Source organism: Petromyzon marinus, unplaced genomic scaffold, assembly GCF_048934315.1.
Source record: "Petromyzon marinus isolate PM22_M1 ecotype Great Lakes invasive population unplaced genomic scaffold, UKy_Petmar_22M1.pri1.0 PM_Scaffold_204, whole genome shotgun sequence".
Classification (NCBI taxonomy): Eukaryota; Metazoa; Chordata; class Hyperoartia; order Petromyzontiformes; family Petromyzontidae; genus Petromyzon; species Petromyzon marinus.
In genome coordinates this window covers 40,870-55,000 of record NW_027423174.1, presented here as the reverse complement: position 1 = coordinate 55,000, position 14,131 = coordinate 40,870, and the positions used below count along the sequence as shown (strand labels likewise).

At 48.9% G+C, this 14,131-nt stretch overlaps 1 long non-coding RNA gene across 1 annotated transcript in view; it reads left to right on the top strand.

Moving 5' to 3' along the window:
- LOC142922905 (uncharacterized) overlaps positions 1-5,884 on the top strand; it is a 6,066-nt gene extending 182 nt beyond the window's left edge. Inside the window, exons 1-3 of the long non-coding RNA XR_012940407.1 lie at positions 1-347; positions 3,165-3,267; positions 5,469-5,884. The exon at positions 1-347 is cut by the window's left edge and continues 182 nt beyond it. This is a non-coding gene — a long non-coding RNA (uncharacterized LOC142922905). The remainder of the gene's footprint in view (positions 348-3,164; positions 3,268-5,468) is intronic.
- Positions 5,885-14,131: the final 8,247 nt, after the last annotated feature.

The window sequence follows — 14,131 nt, the reverse complement described above, 5'->3', positions numbered from 1 at the left end:
TGATACTCCTACTGATACTACTACTGATACTACTGATGATACTACTACTGATGATACTACTACTGATACTCCTACTGATACTACTACTGATACTACTGATGATACTACTACTGATGATACTACTACTGATACTCCTACTGATACTACTACTGATACTACTGATACTCCTACTATTTCCCCCGCTGAACAGGAGCTGTGGTCTCCGTGCGGGGCTGCTGTGGGAGGGTTCATGAGTGGGGAGTGTCCGCTTGGCGGATTGGCCGGTGTTGATGTGGCTGTCTGCACGATCGAGGCAGCTAACGGCCTCCTGAACCGCCTGGTGGAGGAGGATGGCCTGGATTCACTCGGTAACACACTACACTATACACTACACTATACACTACACTATACACTACACTATACACTACACTATACACTACACTATACACTACACTATACACTACACTATACACTACACTATACACTACACTATATACTACACTATACACTACACTACACACTACACTATACACTACACTATACACTACACTATACACTACACTATACACTATACTATACACATACACTATACACTACTATACACTATACACTATACTATACACTACACTATACACTACACTATACACTACTATACTATACACTACTATACTATACACTACTATACTATACACTACACACTATACACTACACTATACACTACACTACACTATACACTACACTACACTATACACTATACATACTACACTACACTATACACTACACAGTGTCCGCTTGGCGGATTGGCCAGTGTGGATGTGGCTGTCTGCACGATCGAGGCAGCTAACGGCCTCCTGAACCGCCTGGTGGAGGAGGATGGCCTGGATTCACTCTGTAACACACTACACTTACACTACACTATACACTACACTATACACTACTATACTACTATACACTACACTATACACTACACTATACACTACACTATACACTACACTATACACTACACTATACACTACACTATACACTACTACACTATACACTACACTATACACACACACTACACTATACACTATACACTACACTATACACTATACACTACACTATACAATACACTATACACTACACCATACACTACACTATACACTACACTACACACTACACTACACTATACACTACACTATATACTACACTATACACTACACACTACACTATACACTACACTATAAACTACACCTATACACTATACACTACACACTACACTATACACTACACTATACACTACACTATACACTACACACTACACTATACACTACACTATACACTACACTATACACTACACTATACACTAACTATACACTACTACACTATACACTACACTATACACGATACACTACACTATACACTACACTATACACTACACTACACACTACACTATACACTACACTATACACTACTATACACTACACTATACACTACACACTATACACTACACTATACTATACACTACACTATACACTATACTATACACTACACTATACACTACACTATACACTACACTATACACTACACTATACACTACACTACACTATACACTACACTATACACTTACACTATACACATACACTATACACTATACACTACACTATACACTACACTATACACTACACTATACACTACACTATACACTACACTACACTATACACTACACTATACACTACACTATACACTACATTATACACTACACTATACACTACACTATACTATACACTACACTATACACTACACTATATACTACACTATACACTACACTATACACTACACTATACACTACACTATACACTACACTACTATACACTACACCACTATACACTACCTATACACTACACTATACACTACACTACACACTATACACTACACTATACACTACACTATACACTACACTATACACTACACTATACACTACACTACACACTATACACTACACTATACACTACACTATACACTACACTATACACTACACTATACACTACATTATACACTACACTATACACTACACTACACTATACACTACACTATACACTACACTATACACTACACTATACACTACACTATACACTACACTATACACTACACACTACACTACTATACACTACACTACTATACACTACACTATACACTACACTACACACTAAACTATACACTACACACTAAACTATACACTACACTATACACTACACACTACACTATACACTACACTATACACTACACTATACACTACACACTACACTATACACTACACTATACACTACACACTATACACTACACTACACACTATACTACACTATACACTACACTACACACTATACTACACTATACACTACACTACACTATACACTACACACTACACTATACACTACACTATACACTACACTATAAACTACACTATACACTATACACTACACTATACACTACTACACTATACACTACACTACACACTACACTATACACTACACTATACACTACACTATACACTACACTATACACTACACACTACACACTACACTACACTACACACTACACTATACACTACACTACACACTACACTACACTATACACTACACTATACACTACACTATACACTACACACTACACTATGCACTATACACTGCACACTACTACACTACACACTACACTATACACTACACTACTACACTACACACTACACTATACACTACACTATACACTACACACTACACTAGACTATACACTACACTACATTATACACTACACTATACACTACACTATACACTACACTATACACTACATTATACACTACACTATACACTACACTATACACTAAACTATACACTACACTATACACTACACTACACTATACACTACACTATACACTACACTACACTATACACTACACTACACACTACACTATACACTACACTATACAATACACTATACACTACACTACTTTACACTACACTACTATACACTACACTACACACTACACTATACACTACACTATACACTACACACTACTACACTATATACTACACTATACACTACACTATACATTACACTACACTACACACTACACTATACACTACACTATACACTACACTACTACACTACACACTACACTACACTATACACTACACTCCGTGTCTCTGCAGGTATTGTGGTGGTGGATGAGCTGCACGTGGTGGGAGACCCATCCAGGGGTTATCTGCTGGAGCTGATGCTGACCAAGCTGATGTACCTCACTCACAAGAAACGGTGCGAGGTGGTGGACTTGGAGTCACTCACTCAGTCAGTCACTCAGTCAGTCACTCAGTCAGTCACTCACTCAGTCAGTCACTCAGTCAGTCAGTCACTCAGTCAGTCAGTCACTCACTCACTCACTGACCAAGCTGATGTACCTCACTCACAAGAAACGGTGCGAGGTGGTGGACTTGGAGTCACTCACTCAGTCAGTCAGTCACTCAGTCAGTCACTCAGTCAGTCAGTCACTCACTCACTCATTCAGTCAGTCACTCACTCAGTCACTCACTCAGTCACTCAGTCACTCAGTCAGTCACTCAGTCAGTCACTCAGTCACTCTCTCAGTCACTCAGTCACTCAGTCACTCACTCGCTCAGTCAATCACTCACTCACTCAGTCACTCACTGACCAAGCTGATGTACCTCACTCACAAGAAACGGTGCGATGTGGTGGACTTGTAGTCCACCCAATCAGTCACTCACTCAGTCACTCACTCAGTCAGTCACTCAGTCAGTCACTCAGTCAGTCACTCAGTCAGTCAGTCACTCAGTCAGTCAGTCACTCACTCACTGACCAAGCTGATGTACCTCACTCACAAGAAACGGTGCGAGGTGGTGGACTTGGAGTCACCCAATCAGTCACTCACTCAGTCACTCACTCAGTCAGTCACTCAGTCACTCACTCACTCACTCACTCATTCAGTCAGTCACTCAATCACTCACTCACTCGCTCATTCAGTCACTCAGTCAGTCAATCACTCACTCAGTCAGTCACTCAGTCAGTCAGTCAGTCACTCACTTGCTCAGTTACTCACTCACTCAGTCACTCACTCAGTCAGTCACTCGCTCAGTCACTCACTCACTCACTCAGTCACTCACTCAGTCAGTCACTCACTCAGTCACTCACTCACTCAGTCAATCACTCGCTCACTCAGTCACTCACTCACTCAGTCAGTCACTCAGTCACTCACTCAGTCACTCAGTCAGTCAGTCAGTCACTCACTCGCTCAGTCACTCACTCACTGAGTCACTCACTCAGTTAGTCACTCGCTCAGTCACTCACTCACTCAGTCACTCACTCACTGAGTCACTCACTCAGTTAGTCACTCGCTCAGTCACTCAGTCAGTCACTCAGTCACTCACTCAGTCAGTCAGTCACTCACTCGCTCAGTCACTCAGTCACTCAGTCACTCAGTCACTCACTCAGTCACTCACTCACTCAGTCACTCAGTCAGTCACTCACTCAGTCACTCACTCACTCACCTACTCACTCACTTAGTCACTCACTCAGTCACTCAGTCACTCACTCACTCACTCACCACTCACCTACTCACTCACTCACTCAGTCACCACTCACCCACTCAGTCACTCACTCAGTCACTCAGTCAGTCACTCAGTCACTCAGTCAGTCAGTCACTCAGTCACTCAGTCAGTCACTCAGTCAGTCAGTCAGTCACTCACTCAGTCAGTCAGTCACTCAGTCAGTCACTCAGTCACTCAGTCACTCAGTCAGTCACTCAGTCAGTCAGTCAGTCAGTCAGTCACTCAGTCAGTCACTCAGTCACTCAGTCAGTCAGTCACTCAGTCAGTCAGTCAGTCACTCAGTCACTCAGCCAGTCACTCAGTCACTCAGCCAGTCACTCAGTCAGTCACTCAGTCATTCAGTCAGTCACTCAGTCAGTCACTCAGTCACTCAGTCAGTCACTCACTCAGTCACTCACTCAGTCACTCACTCACTCAGTCACTCAGTCAGTCACTCACTCACTCAGTCACTCAGTCAGTCACTCACTCAGTCACTCACTCAGTCACTCAGTCACTCAGTCAGTCAGTCAGTCAGTCAGTCACTCAGTCAGTCAGTCACTCACCCACCCACCCACTCACCCACTCACTCACCCATCCACTCACTCACCCATCCACCCACCCACTCACTCACTCAGTCACTCAGTTACTCACTCACCCACCCACCCACTCACCCACTCACTCACCCATCCACTCACTCACCCATCCACCCACCCACTCACTCACTCAGTCACTCAGTTACTCACTCACTCAGTCAGTCACTCACTCACTCACTCACCCACCCACTCACTCACTCAGTCACTCAGTTACTCACTCACTCACTCAGTCACTCACTCTCTCACTCAGTCACTCAGTCACTCATTCAGTCACTCACCCACCCACTCACTCACCCACCCACCCCCTCACCCACCCCGCTAGGCTGTCTCTCCAGCTGGTGGCTATGAGCGCCACTCTGAGTGCGGGCTCCTCGCTGGCTCGCTGGCTCGGAGCCTCGTGGGTCAGCTCAGTCACTCACTCAGTCAGTCACTCAGTCACTCAGTCACTCACTCAGTCACTCACTCAGTCACTCAGTCAGTCACTCAGTCAGTCACTCACTCACTCAGTCAGTCACTCACTCAGTCAGTCACTCACTCAGTCACTCACTCAGTCACACACTCAGTCACTCACTCAGTCACTCACTCAGTCAGTCACTCACTCAGTCACTCACTCAGTCAGTCACTCAGTCACTCACTCAGTCACTCACTCACTCAGTCACTCACTCACTCAGTCAGTCACTCACTCAGTCACTCAGTTAGTCACTCAGTCAGTCACTCAGTCACTCAGTCAGTCAGTCACTCACTCAGTCAGTCACTCACTCAGTCACTCACTCAGTCAGTCAGTCACTCAGTCAGTCACTCACTCACTCACTCTCTCACTCACTCACTCAGTCACTCACTCAGTCAGTCACTCACTCAGTCAGTCACTCAGTCAGTCACTCAGTCAGTCACTCAGTCACTCAGTCAGTCACTCAGTCAGTCACTCAGTCACTCAGTCACTCACTCAGTCAGTCACTCAGTCACTCAGTCAGTCACTCAGTCAGTCACTCAGTCACTCAGTCACTCAGTCACTCACTCTCTCACTCACTCAGTCACTCAGTCACTCACTCAGTCAGTCACTCACTCTCTCACTCACTCAGTCACTCAGTCACTCACTCAGTCAGTCACTCACTCACTCAGTCAGTCACTCACTCACTCACTCAGTCACTCAGTCACTCACTCAGTCACTCACTCAGTCAGTCACTCACTCAGTCACTCAGTCACTCACTCAGTCACTCACTCAGTCAGTCACTCACTCAGTCACTCAGTCACTCACTCACTCACTCAGTCAGTCACTCAGTCAGTCATTCAGTCAGTCAGTCAGTCAGTCACTCACTCACTCACCCACTCACTCACCCACCCACTCACTCACCCACTCACCCCCTCACTCACCCACTCACCCACCCACTCACTCACTCACCCTCTCACTCTCTCACTCACTCACTCAGTCACTCAGTTACTCACTCACCCACTCACTCACTCAGTCACTCAGTTACTCACTCACTCAGTCACTCACTCAGTCACCCACCCACTCAGTCACCCACCCACCCCCTCACCCACCCCGCTAGGCTGTCTCTCCAGCTGGTGGCTATGAGCGCCACTCTGAGTGCGGGCTCCTCGCTGGCTCGCTGGCTCGGAGCCTCGTGGTTCAGCTCAGTCACTCACTCAGTCAGTCAGTCAGTCACTCAGTCACTCAGTCAGTCACTCAGTCAGTCACTCAGTCACTCAGTCAGTCACTCAGTCACTCAGTCAGTCACTCAGTCAGTCAGTCACTCAGTCACTCAGTCACTCACCTACTCACTCACTCAGTCACTCACTAAGTCACTCAGTCACTCACTCAGTCACTCACTCACTCAGTCAGTCACTCAGTCAGTCACTCAGTCAGTCACTCAGTCACTCAGTCAGTCAGTCACTCAGTCAGTTAGTCACTCACTCAGTCACTCACTCAGCCACACAGTCACTCACTCAGTCACTCACTCACTCAGTCAGTCACTCAGTCAGTCACTCAGTCAGTCACTCAGTCAGTCACTCAGTCAATCACTCACTCACTCAGTCACTCAGTCAGTCAGTCAGTCACTCACTCAGTCAGTCACTCAGTCACTCATTCAGTCACTCACCCACCCCCTCACCCACCCCGCTAGGCTGTCTCTACAGCTGGTGGCTATGAGCGCCACTCTGAGTGCGGGCTCCTCGCTGGCTCGCTGGCTCGGAGCCTCGTGGGTCAGCTCAGTCACTCACTCAGTCAGTCACTCAGTCACTCAGTCAGTCACTCACTCAGTCAGTCAGTCACTCAGTCACTCAGTCAGTCACTCACTCACTCAGTCATTCAGTCAGTCTCTCAGTCAGTCAATCAGTCAGTCAGTCAGTCACTCACTCACTCAGTCACTCACTCAGTCAGTCAGTCACTCACTCAGTCAGTCACTCAGTCACTCAGTCACTCACTCAGTCACTCAGTCAGTCACTCAGTCACTCACTCAGTCACTCAGTCACTCACTCAGTCACTCAGTCACTCAGTCAGTCACTCAATCAGACACTCAGTCACTCAGTCACTCACTCAGTCACTCAGTCACTCACTCAGTCACTCAGTCACTCAGTCAGTCACTCAATCAGTCACTCAGTCAGTCAGTCACTCAGTCAGTCAGTCACTCAGTCACTCAGTCAGTCAGTCACTCACTCAGTAACTCAGTCACTCAGTCAGTCAGTCACTCACTCAGTCAGTCACTCAGTCACTCACTCAGTCAGTCACTCACTCAGTCACTCAGTCACTCACTCAGTCACTCAGTCAGTCACTCAGTCACTCAGTCAGTCAGTCACTCAGTCAGTCACTCAGTCAGTCAGTCACTCAGTCACTCAGTCAGTCAGTCACTCAGTCACTCACTCAGTCAGTCAGTCACTCACTCACTCAGTCACTCACTCACTCAGTCACTCACTCAGTCACTCAGTCACTCAGTCAGTCAGTCACTCACTCAGTCAGTCACTCACTCACTCAGTCACTCACTCAGTCACTCAGTCAGTCACTCAGTCACTCACTCAGTCACTCAGTCACTCAGTCAGTCACTCAATCAGACACTCAGTCACTCAGTCACTCACTCAGTCACTCAGTCACTCACTCAGTCACTCAGTCACTCAGTCAGTCACTCAATCAGTCACTCAGTCAGTCAGTCACTCAGTCAGTCAGTCACTCAGTCACTCACTCAGTCAGTCACTCACTCAGTCACTCAGTCACTCACTCAGTCACTCAGTCAGTCACTCAGTCACTCAGTCAGTCAGTCACTCAGTCAGTCACTCAGTCAGTCAGTCACTCAGTCACTCAGTTAGTCACTCAGTCACTCACTCAGTCAGTCATTCATTCACTCGCTCAGTCAGTCATTCATTCACTCGCTCAGTCAGTCAATCACTCAGTCAGTCAGTCACTCAGTCAGTCAGTCACTCAGTCAGTCACTCAGTCAGTCACTCAGTCAGTCACTCAGTCACTCAGTCAGTCACTCAGTCACTCAGTCACTCAGTCAGTCACTCAGTCAGTCACTCACTCACTCAGTCACTCAGTCACTCAGTCAGTCACTCAGTCAGTCACTCAGTCACTCAGTCACTCACTCAGTCAGTCACTCAGTCACTCAGTCAGTCACTCAGTCAGTCACTCAGTCAGTCACTCACTCAGTCACTCACTCTCTCACTCACTCAGTCACTCAGTCACTCACTCAGTCAGTCACTCACTCTCTCACTCACTCAGTCACTCAGTCACTCACTCAGTCAGTCACTCACTCACTCAGTCAGTCACTCACTCACTCACTCAGTCACTCAGTCACTCACTCAGTCACTCACTCAGTCAGTCACTCACTCAGTCACTCAGTCACTCAGTCACTCACTCAGTCACTCACTCAGTCAGTCACTCACTCAGTCACTCAGTCACTCACTCACTCAGTCAGTCACTCAGTCAGTCATTCAGTCAGTCAGTCAGTCACTCACTCACCCACTCACTCACCCACCCACTCACTCACCCACTCACCCCCTCACTCACCCACTCACCCACCCACTCACTCACTCACCCTCTCACTCTCTCACTCACTCACTCAGTCACTCAGTTACTCACTCACTCACTCAGTCACTCAGTCATTCAGTCACTCACTCACTCACTCAGTCAGTCACTCACTCACTCTCTCACTCTCTCACTCACTCAGTCACTCATTCAGTCACTCACCCACCCCCTCACCCACCCCGCTAGGCTGTCTCTCCAGCTGGTGGCTATGAGCGCCACTCTGAGTGCAGGCTCCTCGCTGGCTCGCTGGCTCGGAGCCTCGTGGTTCAGCTCAGTCACTCACTCAGTCAGTCACTCAGTCACTCAGTCACTCACTCAGTCACTCAGTCACTCACTCAGTCACTCAGTCACTCAGTCAGTCACTCAGTCAGTCACTCAGTCAGTCAGTCACTCAGTCACTCACTCACTCTCTCACTCTCTCACTCACTCAGTCACTCACTCAGTCACTCACTCAGTCACTCACCCACTCACTCACTCAGTCACTCACCCACTCACCCCCTCACCCACCCCGCTAGGCTGTCTCTCCAGCTGGTGGCTATGAGCGCCACTCTGAGTGCGGGCTCCTCGCTGGCTCGCTGGCTCGGAGCCTCGTGGGTCAGCTCAGTCACTCACTCAGTCAGTCACTCAGTCACTCAGTCAGTCACTCAGTCACTCACTCAGTCACTCACTCAGTCAGTCACTCAGTCAGTCACTCAGTCACTCAGTCACTCACTCAGTCACTTAGTCACTCACTCACTCAGTCACTCAGTCAGTCACTCACTCAGTCACTCAGTCACTCAGTCACTCAGTCAGTCACTCAGTCACTCAGTCACTCAGTCACTCACTCACTCTCTCACTCACTCAGTCACTCAGTCACTCACTCAGTCAGTCAGTCACTCACTCACTCACTCAGTCAGTCACTCACTCACTCTCTCACCCTCTCACTCACTCAGTCACACACTCAGTCACTCACTCACTCAGTCAGTCACTCACTCTCTCACTCTCTCACTCACTCTCTCACTCACTCACTCAGTCACTCACTCAGTCACTCACTCAGTCAGTCACTCAGTCACTCACTCAGTCACTCAGTCAGTCACTCACTCACTCAGTCATTCAGTCAGTCTCTCAGTCAGTCAATCAGTCACTCACTCAGTCACTCTGTCACTCACTCAGTCACTCACTCAGTCACTCAGTCACTCACCTACTCACTCACTCAGTCACTCACTCAGTCACTCACTCAGTCAGTCACTCACTCACCCTCTCACTCTCTCACTCACTCACTCACTCACTCAGTCACTCACCCACTCACTCACTCACTCACCCACCCACCCACCCACCCCGCTAGGCTGTCTCTCCAGCTGGTGGCTATGAGCGCCACTCTGAGTGCGGGCTCCTCGCTGGCTCGCTGGCTCGGAGCCTCGTGGGTCAGCTCAGTCACTCACTCAGTTAGTCACTCAGTCACTCAGTCAGTCACTCACTCAGTCACTCAGTCACTCACTCAGTCACTCACTCACTCAGTCAGTCACTCAGTCAGTCACTCAGTCACTCAGTCACTCACTCAGTCACTCACTCAGTCACACACTCAGTCACTCACTCAGTCACTCACTCAGTCAGTCAGTCAGTCACTCACTCAGTCAGTCACTCACTCAGTCAGTCACTCAGTCACTCAGTCACTCACTCAGTCACTCACTCAGTCACTCACTCAGTCACTCACTCAGTCACTCAGTCAGTCACTCAGTCAGTCACTCAGTCACTCATTCACTCAGTCACTCACTCAGTCACTCACTCAGTCACTCAGTCAGTCACTCACTCAGTCACTCACTCAGTCACTCACTCAGTCACTCAGTCAGTCACTCAGTCAGTCACTCACCCACTCACCCACCCACCCCCTCACCCACCCCGCTAGGCTGTCTCTACAGCTGGTGGCTATGAGCGCCACTCTGAGTGCAGGCTCCTCGCTGGCTCGCTGGCTCGGAGCCTCGTGGTTCAGCTCAGTCACTCACTCAGTCAGTCACTCAGTCACTCAGTCACTCACTCAGTCAGTCAGTCAGTCACTCAGTCACTCAGTCACTCACCTACTCACTCACTCAGTCACTCACTCAGTCAGTCACTCAGTCAGTCACTCACTCAGTCACTCAGTCACTCACTCACTCACTCAGTCAGTCACTCAGTCACTCAGTCACTCAGTCACTCAGTCACTCACTCACTCTCTCACTCACTCACTCAGTCACTCATTCAGTCACTCATTCAGTCACTCACTCAGTCAGTCACTCACTCAGTCAGTCACTCACTCAGTCAGTCACTCACTCACTCAGTCATTCAGTCAGTCTCTCAGTCAGTCAATCAGTCACTCACTCAGTCACTCTGTCACTCACTCAGTCACTCACTCAGTCACTCAGTCACTCACCTACTCACTCACTCAGTCAGTCACTCAGTCACTCATTCAGTCACTCACCCACCCCCTCACCCACCCCGCTAGGCTGTCTCTACAGCTGGTGGCTATGAGCGCCACTCTGAGTGCGGGCTCCTCGCTGGCTCGCTGGCTCAGAGCCTCGTGGGTCAGCTCAGTCACTCACTCAGTCAGTCACTCAGTCACTCAGTCAGTCACTCAGTCAGTCACTCAGTCAGTCACTCAGTCACTCAGTCAGTCACTCAGTCACTCACTCAGTCACTCACTCAGTCAGTCACTTAGTCAGTCACTCAGTCACTCAGTCAGTCAGTCACTCAGTCACTCAGTCACTCAGTCAGTCAGTCACTCAGTCACTCAGTTAGTCACTCAGTCACTCAGTCAGTCACTCAGTCAGTCACTCAGTCACTCAGTCACTCAGTTAGTCACTCAGTCACTCAGTCACTCAGTCACTCTCTCACTCACTCAGTCACTCAGTCAGTCACCCACCCACCCCCTCACCCCGCTAGGCTGTCTCTACAGCTGGTGGCTATGAGCGCCACTCTGAGTGCAGGCTCCTCGCTGGCTCGCTGGCTCGGAGCCTCGTGGGTCAGCTCAGTCACTCACTCAGTCACTCAGTCAGTCAGTCAGTCACTCAGTCACTCACTCAGTCACACACTCAGTCACTCACTCACTCAGTCATTCAGTCAGTCACTCAGTCACTCAGTCACTCACTCAGTCACTCAGTCACTCACTCAGTCACTCACTCAGTCACACACTCAGTCACTCACTCAGTCACTCACTCAGTCAGTCACTCAGTCAGTCACTCAGTCACTCACTCAGTCACACACTCAGTCACTCAGTCACACACTCAGTCACACACTCAGTCACTCACTCACTCAGTCATTCAGTCAGTCACTCAGTCACTCAGTCACTCACTCAGTCACTCAGTCACTCACTCAGTCACTCACTCAGTCACACACTCAGTCACTCACTCAGTCACTCACTCAGTCAGTCACTCAGTCACTCAGTCAGTCACTCACTCACTCTCTCACTCTCTCACTCACTCAGTCACTCAGTCAGTCACCCACCCACCCCCTCACCCACCCCGCTAGGCTGTCTCTCCAGCTGGTGGCTATGAGCGCCACTCTGAGTGCAGGCTCCTCGCTGGCTCGCTGGCTCGGAGCCTCGTGGTTCAGCTCAGTCACTCACTCAGTCAGTCACTCACTCAGTCAGTCACTCACTCAGTTAGTCACTCAGTCAGTCACTCACTCACTCACTCAGTCAGTCACTCACTCACTCACTCAGTCAGTCACTCACTCACTCTCTCACTCTCTCAGTCAGTCACTCACTCAGTTAGTCACTCAGTCAGTCACTCAGTCACTCAGTCAGTCACTCAGTCAGTCACTCAGTCACTCAGTCACTCAGTCACTCAGTCAGTCACTCACTCAGTCACTCACTCACTCACCTACTCACTCACTTAGTCACTCACTCAGTCACTCAGTCAGTCACTCAGTCACTCAGTCAGTCAGTCACTCAGTCACTCAGTCAGTCACTCAGTCAGTCAGTCAGTCACTCACTCAGTCAGTCAGTCACTCAGTCAGTCAGTCAGTCACTCAGTCACTCAGTCAGTCACTCAGTCACTCAGTCAGTCAGTCAGTCACTCAGTCAGTCACTCAGTCACTCAGTCAGTCAGTCACTCAGTCAGTCAGTCAGTCACTCAGTCACTCAGCCAGTCACTCAGTCACTCAGCCAGTCACTCAGTCAGTCACTCAGTTAGTCACTCAGTCAGTCACTCAGTCATTCAGTCAGTCACTCACTCAGTCAGTCAGTCACTCAGTCAGTCACTCAGTCACTCAGTCAGTCACTCACTCAGTCACTCACTCAGTCACTCACTCACTCAGTCACTCAGTCAGTCACTCACTCAGTCACTCACTCAGTCACCCACTCACTCATTCAGTCACTCACCCCATCACCCCCTCACCCCGCTAGGCTGTCTCTCCAGCTGGTGGCTATGAGCGCCACTCTGAGTGCGGGCTCCTCGCTGGCTCGCTGGCTCGGAGCCTCGTGGGTCAGCTCAGTCACTCACTCAGTCAGTCAGTCACTCACTCAGTTAGTCACTCAGTCACTCACTCAGTCAGTCACTCACTCAGTCACTCAGTCACTCAGTCAGTCACTCAGTCACTCACCCACCCACCCACTCACTCACCCACTCACTCACCCATCCACTCACTCACCCATCCACCCACTCACTCACTCAGTCACTCAGTTACTCACTCACCCACTCACTCACTCAGTCACTCAGTTACTCACTCACTCAGTCACTCACTCAGTCACTCTGTCACTCACTCAGTCAGTCACTCACTCACTCAGTCACTCAGTCAGTCAGTCACTCACTCACCCACCCACTCACCCACCCCCTCACCCACCCCGCTAGGCTGTCTCTCCAGCTGGTGGCTATGAGCGCCACTCTGAGTGCGGGCTCCTCGCTGGCTCGCTGGCTCGGAGCCTCGTGGGTCAGCTCAGTCACTCACTCAGTCAGTCAGTCACTCACTCAGTTAGTCACTCAGTCACTCACTCAGTCAGTCACTCAGTCACTCAGTCA